Genomic DNA, 14,903 nt, shown 5'->3' with positions numbered 1-14,903 from the left:
AGCTTGACAATTCAGAATATATACCTTCAATCAAGACAAATATTTAAGTCCTCCCATTCTCACATTTGTTGATGAACAACACCGCTCTAGTATTTGATTTTGAAATTTAGAGGATCATTGGAGCTATGAAGTATTCTTTAGTATACTTTTAAGACTAAGCTGAAAACCAGCTATTAGAACTAAGTTTGATGTTGATTACGATATTTTCTTCGTATATATAGTTACGATATTTTCTTTAGTATATATAATTTTGATGTTGATTAGCTATTTTGGAAAATATACATTTGTGTGTGTATGTGATGTTTTTTCCTACCACAATCGTTTCAAATATAGCTAGAAAATTTCTAACCGGTATGAAATAAATTATTAAGTATTTTGAGGATTATCTACCATTTTGAAAGTTTGAGTTTTAAAAAGTTGTTGCGCATAATCTCTTTTGTAATCAGGTTTATTTTGAGGCCAACTTAGACCTCTATACAATGGACAAGTCATGGATGACCCAAAATAGGATGTCAAGAGAATATGATTTAGGAATCAAAAGGTTCATTAAAATTGGGTTGAGTCATGCCAAAGGTTCTAATTCAATTAGATGTCCATGTTTGAATTGCGGTAATCATTTACTTAAGGATGTCTCAACAATTCAGTATCATTTGTATGCCAATGGAATTGATAAAAGTTACAAGGTATTGTTCTGGCATGGTAAAGAATTAAACTCAGATAATGTTACCAACACGATGGAAAATACAGTGAATGAAACTGATGAAAACGAAGATTTATTTAATACAGTTAATATGGTTCAATCCGTTCAAGAACAATCTTGTAATGCATCAAATACCTTCGACACTATGTTTGATGACGCGAAGAAACCCTTATACCCAGGATGTAAGAAATTCACAAAGTTGTCAGCCCTCGTGAGATTGTATAACCTGAAGGTTAGGTATGGTTGGAGTAACACTAGATTCTCTGAATAGTCTATAATAAGTGATCTATTACCTAATAACAACGAAATTTCATGTTCCTTATACAAAGTGAAGAAAACACTAGGTGCTCGAGGACTGAGTTACCAAAAAATTGATGCATGACCTAATGATTGTTGTTTGTACAGAAAAGAATATGAAAATATGACCAAGTGCCCTAAGTGTGGTTTGTCAAGGTGGAAGATCGCTAAGAACTTAAAAAAGGAAAAAAGTGGTGTGGCTGCCAACCAGATGTGGTACTTTCCAATAGTTCCAAGATTTATAAGAATGTTCAAGAGATTTGAAAATGCTAAGAACTTGTGTTGACATGCTATAGATAGAAAAGTTGATGGTATTTTGAGACACTCAGGTAACACTCCATCATGGAGGTTGATTGATCACATGTGGCCAACCTTTGGGTAAGAATCGAGAAATCTCCATTTAGGTTTGTTTATTGATGGAATTAACCCATTTGGAGATATGTTGACGACGTATAGTTGTTGGCCTATTATCACTACAATATACAACCTTCCACCATGGCTGTGTATGAGAAGAAAACATTTGTTGTTGACAATGTTAATATAAGGTCCAAAGCAACCGAGATACGATATCAATACGTACTTAGCACCCTTAATTGATGACCTACAATGTTGTGGGAAGATGGAGTTCGTTGTTTCAATGCATATAAGAAAGAATCGGCTATTTTATTGTGGACAATCAACGATTTTCCAGCCTACGGTAATCTATGCGGTTTTAGTGTGAAATGATATAAAGCTTGTCCAATATGTGGAGAGGAGACTACTTCAATAAGATTGCAACATTGAAAAAAAAATGTCATACATGGGACACACGAATTATTTGTCAAGACATCATTCATACAAATACAAAAAAAATAAAAAAATAATGGGAAGCAAGAGCATAGAATTCCTCCACAACCCTTATCGGGGGAGGCCATGTACCTTAAGTTGAAAGACATGATATTTTCATGTGGAAAGAAGTGTGGGAAGACCGTGCATAATGAAGGTGATAATGACTATTAGAAAAGAAGACCAGAATTTTTTCAACTACCATATTGGAAACATTTGCATGTTCGACATTGTTTAGACGTAATGCATATTGAAAAAAATGTATGCATGAACATAGTGGGCACCTTGCTTGATATACCAGGAAAAAGTAAGGATGAGATGAATACTAGACTTGACTTGGTTGAAATGAAAATTAGACCAGAATTGACACAAACGTTTACTGATAATAGAACTTACATCCCTACGGCATGTTATACACTGTCAAGAGAAGAGAAGTATCGATTTTGCAAGACTTTGTCAGAAATTAAAGTTCCAGAAGGTTATTCAGCAAATATTAGCAGTCGTGTCTATTTGGATGACTTAAAACGGACCGACCTTAAGTTGCACGACTGTCATGTGTTAATGCAGCAACTGCTTCCAATTGCAATACGTTCAGTCCTACCAAAGAATGTGAGGTACACTATTAGTAGACTGTGCTTTTTCTTCAATGCGATTTGTGCAAAAAAAAATTCTCGTCTCAGATCTTGATGCATTGCAAGAAGATATAATTATGACTTTATTCAATCTTGAGAAGAATTTCCCACCCTCGTTCTTTACAATCATGATTCACCTTGTCATTCATCTCGTTAGAGAAGTAAAGCTTTGTGGACCTGTATATTTGCGGTGGATGTACCCATTTGAACGATGCATGAAAGTGTTGAAAAATTATGTTCGCAATAGAACTCGACCGAAAGGATGCATTGCAGAAGCAAGCATATGCGAGGAGGCAGTTGACTTATGTTCAGATTTTCTTTCTGAATTAGATCCTATTGGACTTGGGTCACTCAATTCAAGGGCATACATACAAAACAATCGACCACTATCAGCAGGAACATAAGTTCGACCTAATGTCCAATAGCTGAAGCAAGCACATCTTCATGTCTTATAGAACACTAGAGAAGTGCACCCATACATTGAGTAAGCATTCGTATGATTATATACTGCCATTAATTTATCCTCAAGGGACCATTTTAATCTATGAAACATTTTGTAGACAACATTTCAATCAATTAAAGATGAAAAATCGTAGAGGAGCCAAAAATAAACAATGACTACAAGTTGAACATAATTGATCATTCGGTGCATGGTTTAGGGATCAGGTACTTAAACAATCAAAATTCATTTTCGTTTAATCTAATTGTTCAATATATTAGAACGACTAACTGTTCTATTCAATAGGTGATGAGTGAACTACAGGAAGGGAAGGTTCTCTCGAACACCATACGCTGGCTTGCACATGGACCCCACCCTACTTTAATGACGTACGACGGGTACATAATTAATGGAACGTCTTACCACACAAAGTCTCATGATGACTATCGAACGGTGCAAAATAGTGGGATTATGTTAGTCGCAACAACAATGCAAGTGTCAAGTGCGAAGGACAAAGACTTGAACGTTTGTGACATGTCTTTCTATGACATCATTCAAGAGATTTGGGAAGTCAACTACAATACGTTTAAGGTTGTTCTTTTCAAATGCAATTGGGTTGAAAATAATGCTGGTGTTCGGAAAGACGATCTTAACTACACACTGGTGGACCTTAGTCGAATTGGCCACTCTTCAAATTCGTTCATTATTGCCACACACGGAAGACAAGTATTCTATGTCACAGATCCTGTTGATGCAAAATGGTCCGTTGTTGTGATGCCACTCGAGAAGGACTTTCCCTAGGCGACATGTTACATCACTATCCCCCACTCTCTTCTTACCACACATGTGATTTTGACGAAGGTGGTGAAACATATGCTAGATCTGACTGTGAAGGCATATGGGTTACCAATTGACTTTGTTAAGTATGTATAGTAAGATGCGTACACTTTGTTATTTGGGTGTGTCATTCAATGTTCATTACATAGAGTTAATCATTATCGCTTTTTTCTTCTTTGTAGGAAAATTCCATTTTCAGATATGACTACTTCAGAATGTACCGTTATCAAGTTTTCTTTTCATGTTCAACAATTTCTTTGTTTTCAAATTTCGGAGAATTTTATGTAGTAGATATTCTAATTTGAAAGTGTTATGTGCGTTACCATATTTAGTGTGAACTTTGTGTAATTAAGTGTTGTATGAATCATTTCCTATTTTCTTTGAGAACCAAGGGTTTATGAACGTTTAATTATGAAAGTCATGTATCGGTTCTAATATTAGACTTTTCGGTTATGTTAACACTTTTTTAGTTATTTCACAATTCACATTTATAATTAATTGTTATGTAAGTGTTATGAAATATTAAATGGGTATTGTTACTAACAGTTTGTTGGGTTATGTTTTAAATCACATGTAAGTTTGCAGTAATGGTTCATTCAGATGATGAGCAGGTTGCTACACCCCTTCAAATAGAGGAAACTAGTAGCCAGAAAAAGAAACGTGGCCCTACGAGAATGAAATATATAACACGTTTTAGTAGTGAGGGGCGGAAAATAGTTATTCAGTACAGCGAACTAGATCAACCTATTGGACCAAATGCAACAAATTTGAAGAGTTTTATTGGAACGACCGTAAGGTTTCACGTTCCTTTCACGTACTCTATTTGGCATGCTATTCCAAAAGAGATGAAGGAGAAAATCTATGAACTAATTGAGGTAAAAATCCTTCTTATTGAGTGTATGTATATTAAACCACCAACTTCAACAGATTTAATACTTTTGATGTGTTTTTCACATTGTAGGCCGGCTTCATTCTTGACCATAAGTCGAAGGAAAGCATACTTCAAAATGCGGGAGTATGCTATCATGGATTCAAGTCGAGATTAACAACTACGTACGTACTTTCATTTAAGGACGATGTGGAGAAATTAAAACACCCACTAGCGAAATATTCATTCATCGATCAAGACCATTGGGATGAATTTGTGGCTTCACGGTTGAAAGAAGATTTTGAAGTAAGTATGAAAATCCGAACATTTTGCTATACTTTTGTACAATTTGTTGCCCAAATATGTTAATTTAATTGAGGTTATACAACTTTTTCTACAGAAAAAAAGTGAAGATGGTAAACTGAAAATGAAGCTATAGAAATACAACCATAGAGCATCTCGCAAGGGGTATGCAAATCTTGTTGAGGAGTTGATAAGTAACGATTTTGTGATCTAACAAAAATGTTGTTTTCCATTATTTGTGATCTTAATTGTTTCTTAATTTTTTCTCTTCAAGAATTTATGAATGGTTTAAAAATGAGTGATTAAACCATAGGGAATGACAAGTAATTAAATATGTGCTTTGTTTTCATGATGTCTTAGGAAAGTGATCTAAAACAGTAGAGAAGAGAATAGGAAATTCTTAGGGAAGTCTTAGGTGCTTTGATATTGTCACTGCCCTTTAAAATGTGTTTTGTTTTCATGATGTGAGATTTCAAATATGTCCTTAAAGATGTGTTTTGTTGCCACTGCCCTTAAAGATGTGCTTTGTTGTCACTGCCCTTAAAGGTTTCAAATTATTATTATTATTATTGCTATGTATTTAATGTACGTATATGTTATATATTTATACTTATATAACATCTATTATTTATGTAGTGTGCATCTTCTTCGTCCAATCAAATAGATCGATCGATAGTATGGAAACATGCACGCTTGGATCGTAAAGGAGAGTTTCTATATTAAGGGACGAAGGACATTGCCAATGTTATTGTAAGTTAACACGTTGACAAAATTTGGCAACTTATAATTTCCATTTTGTGTACTATGTTAGGACAATCTATTGGGCAACCAGAAGGCACGTAGTTTATCTGACTATGACGATGTTCTCACCCAGGCATTGGGAGGAAAAGATCGTCAGGGCATACTCCGAGGCGTGGGGATGTAAGTGACTAAGAAAAAACATTTCCACACCCCGATAGAATCAAAATCTAAAGAAAGTAAGGAGGAGAAGACAGTGTATGAGGAACATGATGAAATGACAAAAAGAATTATGGAGTTAGAAGCGAAGTTACAAAGAATGAAAAAGATGAGGGTGCGAAAGGAGATAAAGAAGAACAAGACCCTAATATGTGTTTGTAAAGAACACCATCAATCGAAGGGGATTCAAATAATGAGACTGAAGACGTGGCATCTGATTCAGTACCAAAGAAAGCGACAGACGTTGTGACAGAAGTGAAGAAATAAGATGATGTGGGGGATACAAGATCAAATGACTTGAAAGTTAGTTGAACATATACTTTACTAATTAAGGCACACTGCTCCAGAACAATTATATATATGTGTTTAATTTTGTAAGCCTTTAGAGGGTCCCATGAAAACATGTTGACTAACTTTACGTGCACATATTTAACATATAATTCTACGTAGGTTAAAACTCCGTGTATGCTTGCGTTTGAAATAGAAGATACTATCATTGCACATGGGACAATATTTAATGCTGAAGGTGACAGTGAGAACATTAAGGTATCGGTGGATGTTGTCCTCGATGGCCAATGTGCAATTCCGATACCGAAAAAGGAAGGAATCACCAAAATGACGCAGGAAGTCGGTTCACATTTAATGTGGCCACGACATATTGTTCTTACTAGGAATGATAAAGTAATTGACTGTCTTATTGTATTGGATTTTCATGCATCAAATTATACTAAAAGTAGTTGAACTCTTTGTGATAGAAGGATACCGTGGGCTTTAGTACGGATCCGTCCACATTCTCTAGTGCAACATATCTACGTGCTCTAGTGGCACTCCGGTGTTTGGTAAGACTCGTTAAACATATAGGGTCATTGATTCAACTAAACACACCTTTTGAGGTATTCGGTGTCAGGAGAAAATGTTGCATTATGATTGAGTCACTGAGGGATTTCTCGTCAATGAAGCCAATATGCACATCATGCCTAGATGCTTACATGATGTAAGATTTCCTTGTAATATATATACGTACTTGATGTTTGCGATCTCCTTTTAATTCTAAGTTTATTTCATTGTGTAGGTACCTTCACACAAGTATGGTAGAAGGACGGAGTTTAAACTTGTTCAAGTTCATTGATGTCAGATCTATAAGTTTCTCGAGTTACAAACAATCGTGTGCGTAGTTGTTGAATGCTCGACTGCTCAGAGCCGAGTATGACCAAGTAGTATTGTTCCCATACAACTTTGGGTAAGTGCATGATAATGACATTTTCATTGACATTCACGATTTCAATTCACTATTCAAATATGAATTAATAATGGTGGAAATGTGTTCTTAGCAATCACTGACCTTTGGTCGTTGTAAATCCTACAAAGGGTATTGAATATTGGATTGACCCGTTGAAGAATCGGATTGACGGAGACATGACTGAAGTGGTTCAAATGTAGGTCATATTATTATCGTTAATATCTTTATTATGTGTGCAACTATTTTAATTATGTAACAATCTTATATTATGTGGTAGGTCATTCAATATATCGAAGAAGAAAAAACCAAATTGGAAGGTTGTTAAGGTATGTGGCATTGACCAACATGATAGTCGTAAAAAAGTTATTAATTTAGACGTTTCACAGGTATGTTTTTTATTGTGCATCCACAGTGTCCCAAATAAAATGGGGTGGTAGAATGCTGGTACTATGTTACGCGATTCATGCGTAACATAATTTCTGCGAGGAGTACTTCGATTGTAGATGTCGTAAGTATTAGAATTTTAAAACATACGTTATGTCATTATTTGGAATGAAAATAATTCTTAACCACTTTATTATCTATAGATGAAAAGTTTACCTCCTACATACCCGCAAGATAAAATCGATGAAGTTAGATTGGAATTGTCGGAGTTCCTTTCTAAGCAAGTACATCGTGCTTAGCGCCAGATTAGGAAACAACCTTTTTTTTAAGTATTTTGTGGGGATTTTTTGTTCATATAATTTTGTTTAACCCGAACAACACATAAGAAAATGTTTAAGCACATTGTTTTTAACAAACTTAAGCATGAAAAGGGTAAGTTAATGGTTATTGTATCACATCTAAGTATATATGACTTGCCTTTAAGTAAGTGGATATGAATGTGTGCGTGTTTATTTGTTTCTTAGGAAGAGTTCAATATATATGTGACTGACTCATGGAATTTTGTTATTTGGGGCCCTATTGCATTGGGATATGAATCTTCTTGCAATCAAATAACTGCCGAAGGTAATTGTTTGCTTGCGTCCTTGAGGTTTTATTTTGTCATTATTATGTGGTTTGTTCATGTTTGTATACGTGACAAATTGTCAATTGCTAATTCTACTTGGTTCACTAGCTTTGAATGTTTAATATATGGATTGAGGATTAGAGATGTAGGTTTTAGCATTGTGCTGTGTAATTAGTGTTTTTTTTACAATTGAGATAGAGTTGGTGCTGTGTATGAAAAAGAACAATGTTAATATAAGTGAGCTAGACTTGTGAAGATCCACACTTTTTAACATTATGTATGGTTTATACTTGTTTGGTTTACTTTATTAGTGTCTTAGAAATTGGTATCTTTAATTTTTGTTCTGACATGGATGGGCCCTTAGTTTGGATCTTAGTTTGAACCAACTCACAAAATAGTGCCATGTATTGAGTAGTGCTAGTTAGGCTTAGACAAAAAAAATGGTATAAAGCACTGTTTCATCATTCTTGACTCCCTGTAGCAATGGTTATTTTGCATCTTTCGTTTTTTTAGTACTGCAGTCTTCCAAAATATGGACAGCTTGGTCATACACATGGGATAATGCTGGGCACTTCATTACAGTAAGAAGCTATAGGCCTAAATTGTCACAAGCCAACATTATGAATGATGCATTGATACATGTATGTTTTGACACGAACCCGTTCATTCTCTGTAGCACTTTTTTTATTCATGAACCTAAATACTTGTCATAATCTTACTCTCTGTTTTAATAATCTGAGAGAACCGGTGCATGATTATTCATAGTTCATTTTTATTTGCGATGATTGCCTAATACAAACTGTTGAACTTTAAGGACTAGAAATTGTCTTAGGTATATTGTCTTAGCTTTTTTGTTGTAAGGACTAGGAATAAAGATATATTTGTGATTTATGTCAGTATTCAATGTTATGCATCATGAAGTAGATGAATTTGTTGTTATATGCAATTGATCCTTGATGTCTATTCTATACCATATTTACTTTATTTTTATTATTTTCTGTGCATCTCTCATTAAATATACATGTAATAGTATTCTATAGATAACTAAGACTTGAAAGATTCTTATCTAACTTTGTCTAAGCCTAACTAATTCAATTTGTTTTCCTTTTGCTTCAATCTGGTCATATTATTTTGGATATTTCTTCGTTAAGTTAGCCAAAGGTTTAATAGATACTATTTTTTTCCTTCATTATTTGGTTATTTTATTGCATACAAACTAAGTCAGGTTATCACTCATGCCATTTCCATGTTGATTAGAATTCTAAATGCAGTTGGACTGGGAATGTTTTTCACAAGTTGATGAGACATATTGGAAATCCAGTTAATTTTGAACTTCCTGATTGGTTTAGCAAATGGAAGCCTATGCCATATACCTTCATCAGGCGTAGTACCCTTCACTAATTTTCTTCTTTGCTTTACTTTAAACATTGTGAACTTTTCATTGATGAAATTTGTATACCTTTGACATTTTCTTTTTGAAGTACATTTCTTACCATGGACATCGCCGGCTGTCTCCCTCTTTTCTCCTCTCCGTTCCGTCCAAACCCAGCCGGACACAACCGTCTCACCGCGCCGTTGTCCTGATCTGTAACGCCGGGTTCTCACCAGTAGCCCCGTCCCAATCGTCTCCATCTCCGTTCGCGAAGCAAGGCCGCCGACCGTTCACGCCGGCTCACCGTCACGAACCACTCTGTCGTGAAGTTGTCTGTCGTTGGCGAAGTGGTGCGTCGTGAAGCTGCCTCTACCTCCCTTCGCAAATCTGAAATCGCGCGCGCCCGTATCTTCCAATCGTGCGTGTAACGCGACTACACTTCCCCAACCAGGATGGGTCACATCTAGATCTTCACTAAATTGCAATTTTTGCCCTACCACAAGAAGTATTGGGTTTTAGTGTAAGTTCGTAATTGTGAATTTGGTAGTTTCCATATGATTGATTCGTTGAGATAAAATGTTAAATTTAAACGGTTGGTTAATATTGCTCTTTGAAGGTGTTAATTGAGGCGGAGTTAGACCTCAACGAATCGCGACAAGTTTATTTGGAGTTCAATTTTCTATTTAAATTAGGATTGATGTGTTGGACTTTGTTGACCAAGAAATCTTAAGGTAAGGGATTTTCTACTGGACTCAATTGTGATTGTGTGATTGCGAACTGTGATTGTGAACTGTATGTGTGTTGAATGTATACTGTGGGCTGACTGAAAATATATATGAATGTATATGAATTGAAGTAGACTTGACGTCGAATGTATATCGTGATTGTCATGGAATCTATATATAAATGTGTGTATGTGGACAGGACGGAGATTGTAGATTGTGTTTGTATGAGATGCAGATGTGAATCTTGTGATTTTCGTTTAGATTGTGTAGGTTGGTGATGAAACATTTTGGTAGCTTACAATGTGTTTGATGAAATGCCTCAATGAAGCATTTGGTTGATTTTTGATTGATTTTTGTTCGTTCGAATTAGGAAATCAAGGAAAGGCAGTACTTGTTGAAGGAATTCCCCGTGAACTGGTTTCTTGTAAGAAGTATTGTAAAGTTTTGAAGGTTGGGTTGTGGTAATGGAATCACCGTTATTCCAATCTTGCGGTAACCTCCAACGTATTCTACTTTTCCTCTACTTTACTTCTTAGTCATGTTCCTCAATTTTTTTTTTTTTTTTTTTTTTTTAGAAATTTAGTTGATAAATACTGTTTGTGTTTGCTTTGTGCTTGCTTATATGAGATATTATTAAAAAATCTTATCGTCGAAATTAATTCGAAAGTAGAGAAAAATCAGTGTCAACTGGAGGAGTCTTTTAGAACAGAAGAATAAATATGAACGTATTTAACCAAAGTTTCATTATTTCTATTGTTTGTACTTGTATAGTAATATGTGGTTGTGACATTGCTTTCTTTTTTTTTTCCTGTTTCTTTTGTATTACTCTATTTTACAGCAAGCTAATTTTAAAGGTGTCAAGTGTATTTTGATGTATTTTGATTTTGGGGAAGAATTCATATGACAAAAGCATCAAGAAGTCGATCGTCGGTCTGGAAAGTTAGTGATAAACATCCAGGTTGATTGTTACAATATAAATCTCTTATTTGTTAATGTCTTTTCCTTATCTTATCCATCCTCTTTCAACATATCTTGCTAATTTCATAAGCTAACATTGATTGCGATAGACTATAATGCTAGTGATTCAGATTCAGATGAATTGACTCGTGATTCTTAACCACACTAGTGTTGTTGATTTCTCTATGTCATGTCAAAACAACCACTTGTATCTCCTCCACGACATGTCGTTTTAGAAATTTAATTAACTTGTAATTCTTTGACTTTATGTGTGGCATCAATTATTCTTTCTTGCACATGTGAGAGTGAAGCATGCATAGTTCATTGTTTGTAGTCATTCCTTCTGTCATCAATATTTTTGCTTATGCTGATTTTTTTTTTTGCAGTAATTTATGTGTTCTTTGGGTTTTATGATTTAATTGTTATGTTGTTTTCCTGAATTTATAGGTTGGATATGCTTTAGCTGAGACTTTTTAGTTCAATAGAGAATCATACAACATTTTAGTTTGAGGTATATCTTTTCTGTTAAATTTTTCATGTAGGATTTTGATATTTTTTTTTTGATGCAGATGGTCGTATCAGGTACGATCTTCTCAAATAATTCTCGAATTTTTGTTTTTTGCTCATTAACTTGTTTAATTTGTTACTGAATTCTACCTTCCAATTCTACTAATAATATTCAACCAGGTATTTATTTGGATTAAATTTGCTTAGATAAAATTTCTATGGCTGGGCTGGGATGCAGGGGGAGGAATTCATTAGGTTGTTATTAGCAAATACCACTATTTGTTGGGCTAAGATGCATATTGGTGCTTAAAAACTCTTTCTTCACTCAACAAATTTTATCAATGCTTTTAACTCATTCCTCCATTTGTTCATGGAATTATGTAATGATGATTTGATGTAAATCCTTACTAATTAAGAATCTTGGCTACAATCTTCTTGGCTTGACATTCAGCTAAGTTAAAGTTAATTGTGAAATCTTCATTTCTTTCATTTAGAGTTCTCTTGGCATATCGTTAGTTTAGTTGATATGTTTGTTTGCTACCATTCATTATTGTAGTTTTTCACCATTCTTCACTTGTGGATTGTTTGGTAGGAAGTTTTGTGAGATAATTCTTTGTGGAATGACTAGGTGATTGTTAGGGCAGTTCTTATGCAATTTTTGTATGCATAAGCAACCTTTTTCTCCCCTTCCCCCATGATTCTTTTCAATTCTGAAAACCTCGGGTAGCTTCTATGTTTTCTTTCCTCTTCCCGTGATTACTCTTTTATGTTTTCTTTCATCATCGTCCCATGTTTACTCTTCTATGTTTTCTTTCCTCTTTCCATGTATACTCTTGTGTCTTCTCGTGACTATATTTCTATATCTATACCTTTTGTTCTTCTTTTATCACAACTTTTTGGTGAACTTTTCACCTTCCTTGAAAACACATTTGAATCCTAAGTCATATTTAAAAAAAAAAATGAAGCGAGTTTTACTCTCTTGTCCTATAATGGATGCTTATATTCATGTTGTCTTTGTAGGTTCAACTGGAATCGACAACTTCATGAGTTTACTTTCAAAGAACACTTTCAGAGACGAACATTCTCTGTTGGTCGTTTATGTTTTAGCAGAAAATCTTGTTATATGTATTCTGATGCAATTTAAAATATTTTTTGATTAAGGGCTAGGATTCCGTACTTGTAAATTGTTGGAAGTTGATTGGAAATGTACGAATATTATAAATTGTATTATAGCGTATATATATTAAAGTGTCGGCTATTTTTTTCTATATGGGTGTCAATATTATAAATTCAAAATTGTCATTGTCGGCTACATTATTGTCATTCAAATGGTTCGTGTAATGGCGAAGTGGCAAGGAGAACAGAAAAAAATTGTAGTAATCGAGTAATTTGCAACAGGAAAAACATGTCGTAATATATGAATTATTAATTGTTGTGAATACCAAAACAATGACAGTTTTTTTTACAAAATTAATTGTCACGATTGTCCTATCTTTGACAGAAAAAAAATGTCGTCAATAGCAAAATAATGACATTTCTTTAAAAAAAAAACTGTCGCGATTGACATATCCATGACATTTAAAACATGTCACAATAAACGAATTCGCGACATTTATTTAACTGTCGTTAATACATAAATGATGATAGTTATTTATTGTCATAAAATAAAATATGACAGTTATTTGATGTCGTAGAATGCTAACTAACGACATTTATTTTATGTCATGAAATAAGTTATTGCAACAGTTTTTGAAAACTGTCATGGAAGGACTTTCCATGACTCCCGCTTCTATGACTGTAAATAACTGTCATGGATTTTGTTCGCGACAGTAAATAACTGTCGTCGTAGACCATTTTTCTACTAGTGCTTCTTCTTTGATAGGTCTCACATTTTTCAATGTAATAGGTTTTAACTTAAGGGTAGAGTATGTACAGATTCTCAGAGCTAGTATGTACAGATTCTCAGAGCTAGTATTTACAATGGGATAATCAACTAAATTTCATCCAAGAAGAGTTAACCAAAGAATAACTAATGTTTGTTACTATATTTAATTTTGAGAGTTTTATTGCAAGAAACAGGGGTGAGAGAGTACTTTTCATTCTTATACTTGAAGTTTCACTCTCATCTCACTTCTTGCTTTTCTACTTGTCATGCTAAACTTGAAGAGGGAGTTTCATCATGTACATGTCTGAAGAAACCTCAACCCAAGTAACTAGGAAAAATTAGTTTGTGGGAGTTACTTGTGAGAATAGGATTATCTATTTCATTTTCACGTTTGGCTTTGTGTGATTCAATTACATCAAAGTGATTTGTTATTGGAAGACTGGATTGAACGACATTGGCTCCACATATACGTGATGAAGTTTGTATTCTGTAATTTATGCATAGTCAAGTTTGGTTAGGTAATAGGTCGGCTTTTAGAAAGCTACTCTTTCTTATTCCTAAACTCTAAGGTCTTATTATTATATACTTTAAATGCACTAATTTCATTAGTTCGTTGATAAATATTGGTGGAAATAATTTTTTTCATTGTCCTTTTTAAGAGTGGAGGCATCATGCCATCATGGTTGACATTTTGCACGTACAAGTGAACACCATCATTTCTATTCATGGAAAATATTCAGGAGTGGTTGTATATATATTGGTTTGATGTGCCCTTGTTTATAATGTGTAGTTGCTAACCTATCTAGTGCTTTATGTACACATACACACACACTTAAACTCTCTGAATTTGTCTCCATGAACAATGAGAAGCCAATACAAACAGATGAATTTCTGTTTGGTTCTCTTTCTCTATCTCGATATTGGGAAAAAACTAAATATTTGAGGCATTGATTTTAGGAATTGGTGCAAGGGTTTGATCAAGAGGCTGTTACAGTTGTTGTGGCAAGATTAACTTTCATAAAAAATGGAGATAGAGGTATTCTTAAATACTTATATCCTTAAAAATGCTTATATCACTTATATTTATTTGTTTAAGTCACCAATAATTCTCTTCAAACATTTTAAACTGCGTTGTTTTGGCTTCGAAAATTGAAAAAAGAAATTGGGAGGTGACTCCAAGGTTTAGGAAATTTTATATAGGATTCCTACTTAAAAAAGTTTACTTTGTCATGTGTGCTGAAATTCATGCGTTCCTCTATTATATTTATTCTAAGGTGTTCTTTTACAACATAAGCTCGCTCTATCTTGAATTAGTTTATGGCTTTTGGTTGCTGATATTAAATTCTACAA

At 34.2% G+C, this 14,903-nt stretch overlaps 1 long non-coding RNA gene across 6 annotated transcripts; it reads left to right on the top strand.

Annotated features, from left to right (window-relative positions):
* The first annotated feature begins 9,615 nt into the window (after positions 1-9,615).
* On the top strand, positions 9,616-12,895 carry LOC116404990. Of its 6 annotated transcripts, none has more exons than XR_004218026.1 (6): positions 9,616-9,999; positions 10,096-10,210; positions 10,575-10,708; positions 11,043-11,162; positions 11,731-11,743; positions 12,689-12,895. It is a non-coding gene; the product is annotated as an uncharacterized LOC116404990 (long non-coding RNA). The 6 variants fall into 6 exon arrangements; XR_004218024.1 differs by lacking the exon at positions 11,731-11,743 and adding an exon at positions 11,609-11,672; XR_004218027.1 differs by lacking the exons at positions 11,043-11,162; positions 11,731-11,743 and adding an exon at positions 11,609-11,672.
* Positions 12,896-14,903: the final 2,008 nt, after the last annotated feature.

Source organism: Cucumis sativus, chromosome 7 (genome assembly GCF_000004075.3).
Source record: "Cucumis sativus cultivar 9930 chromosome 7, Cucumber_9930_V3, whole genome shotgun sequence".
Taxonomy (NCBI): Eukaryota; Viridiplantae; Streptophyta; class Magnoliopsida; order Cucurbitales; family Cucurbitaceae; genus Cucumis; species Cucumis sativus.
Note: the sequence above shows the minus strand (reverse complement) of the source record. Positions and strands in the feature narration are given on the sequence as shown.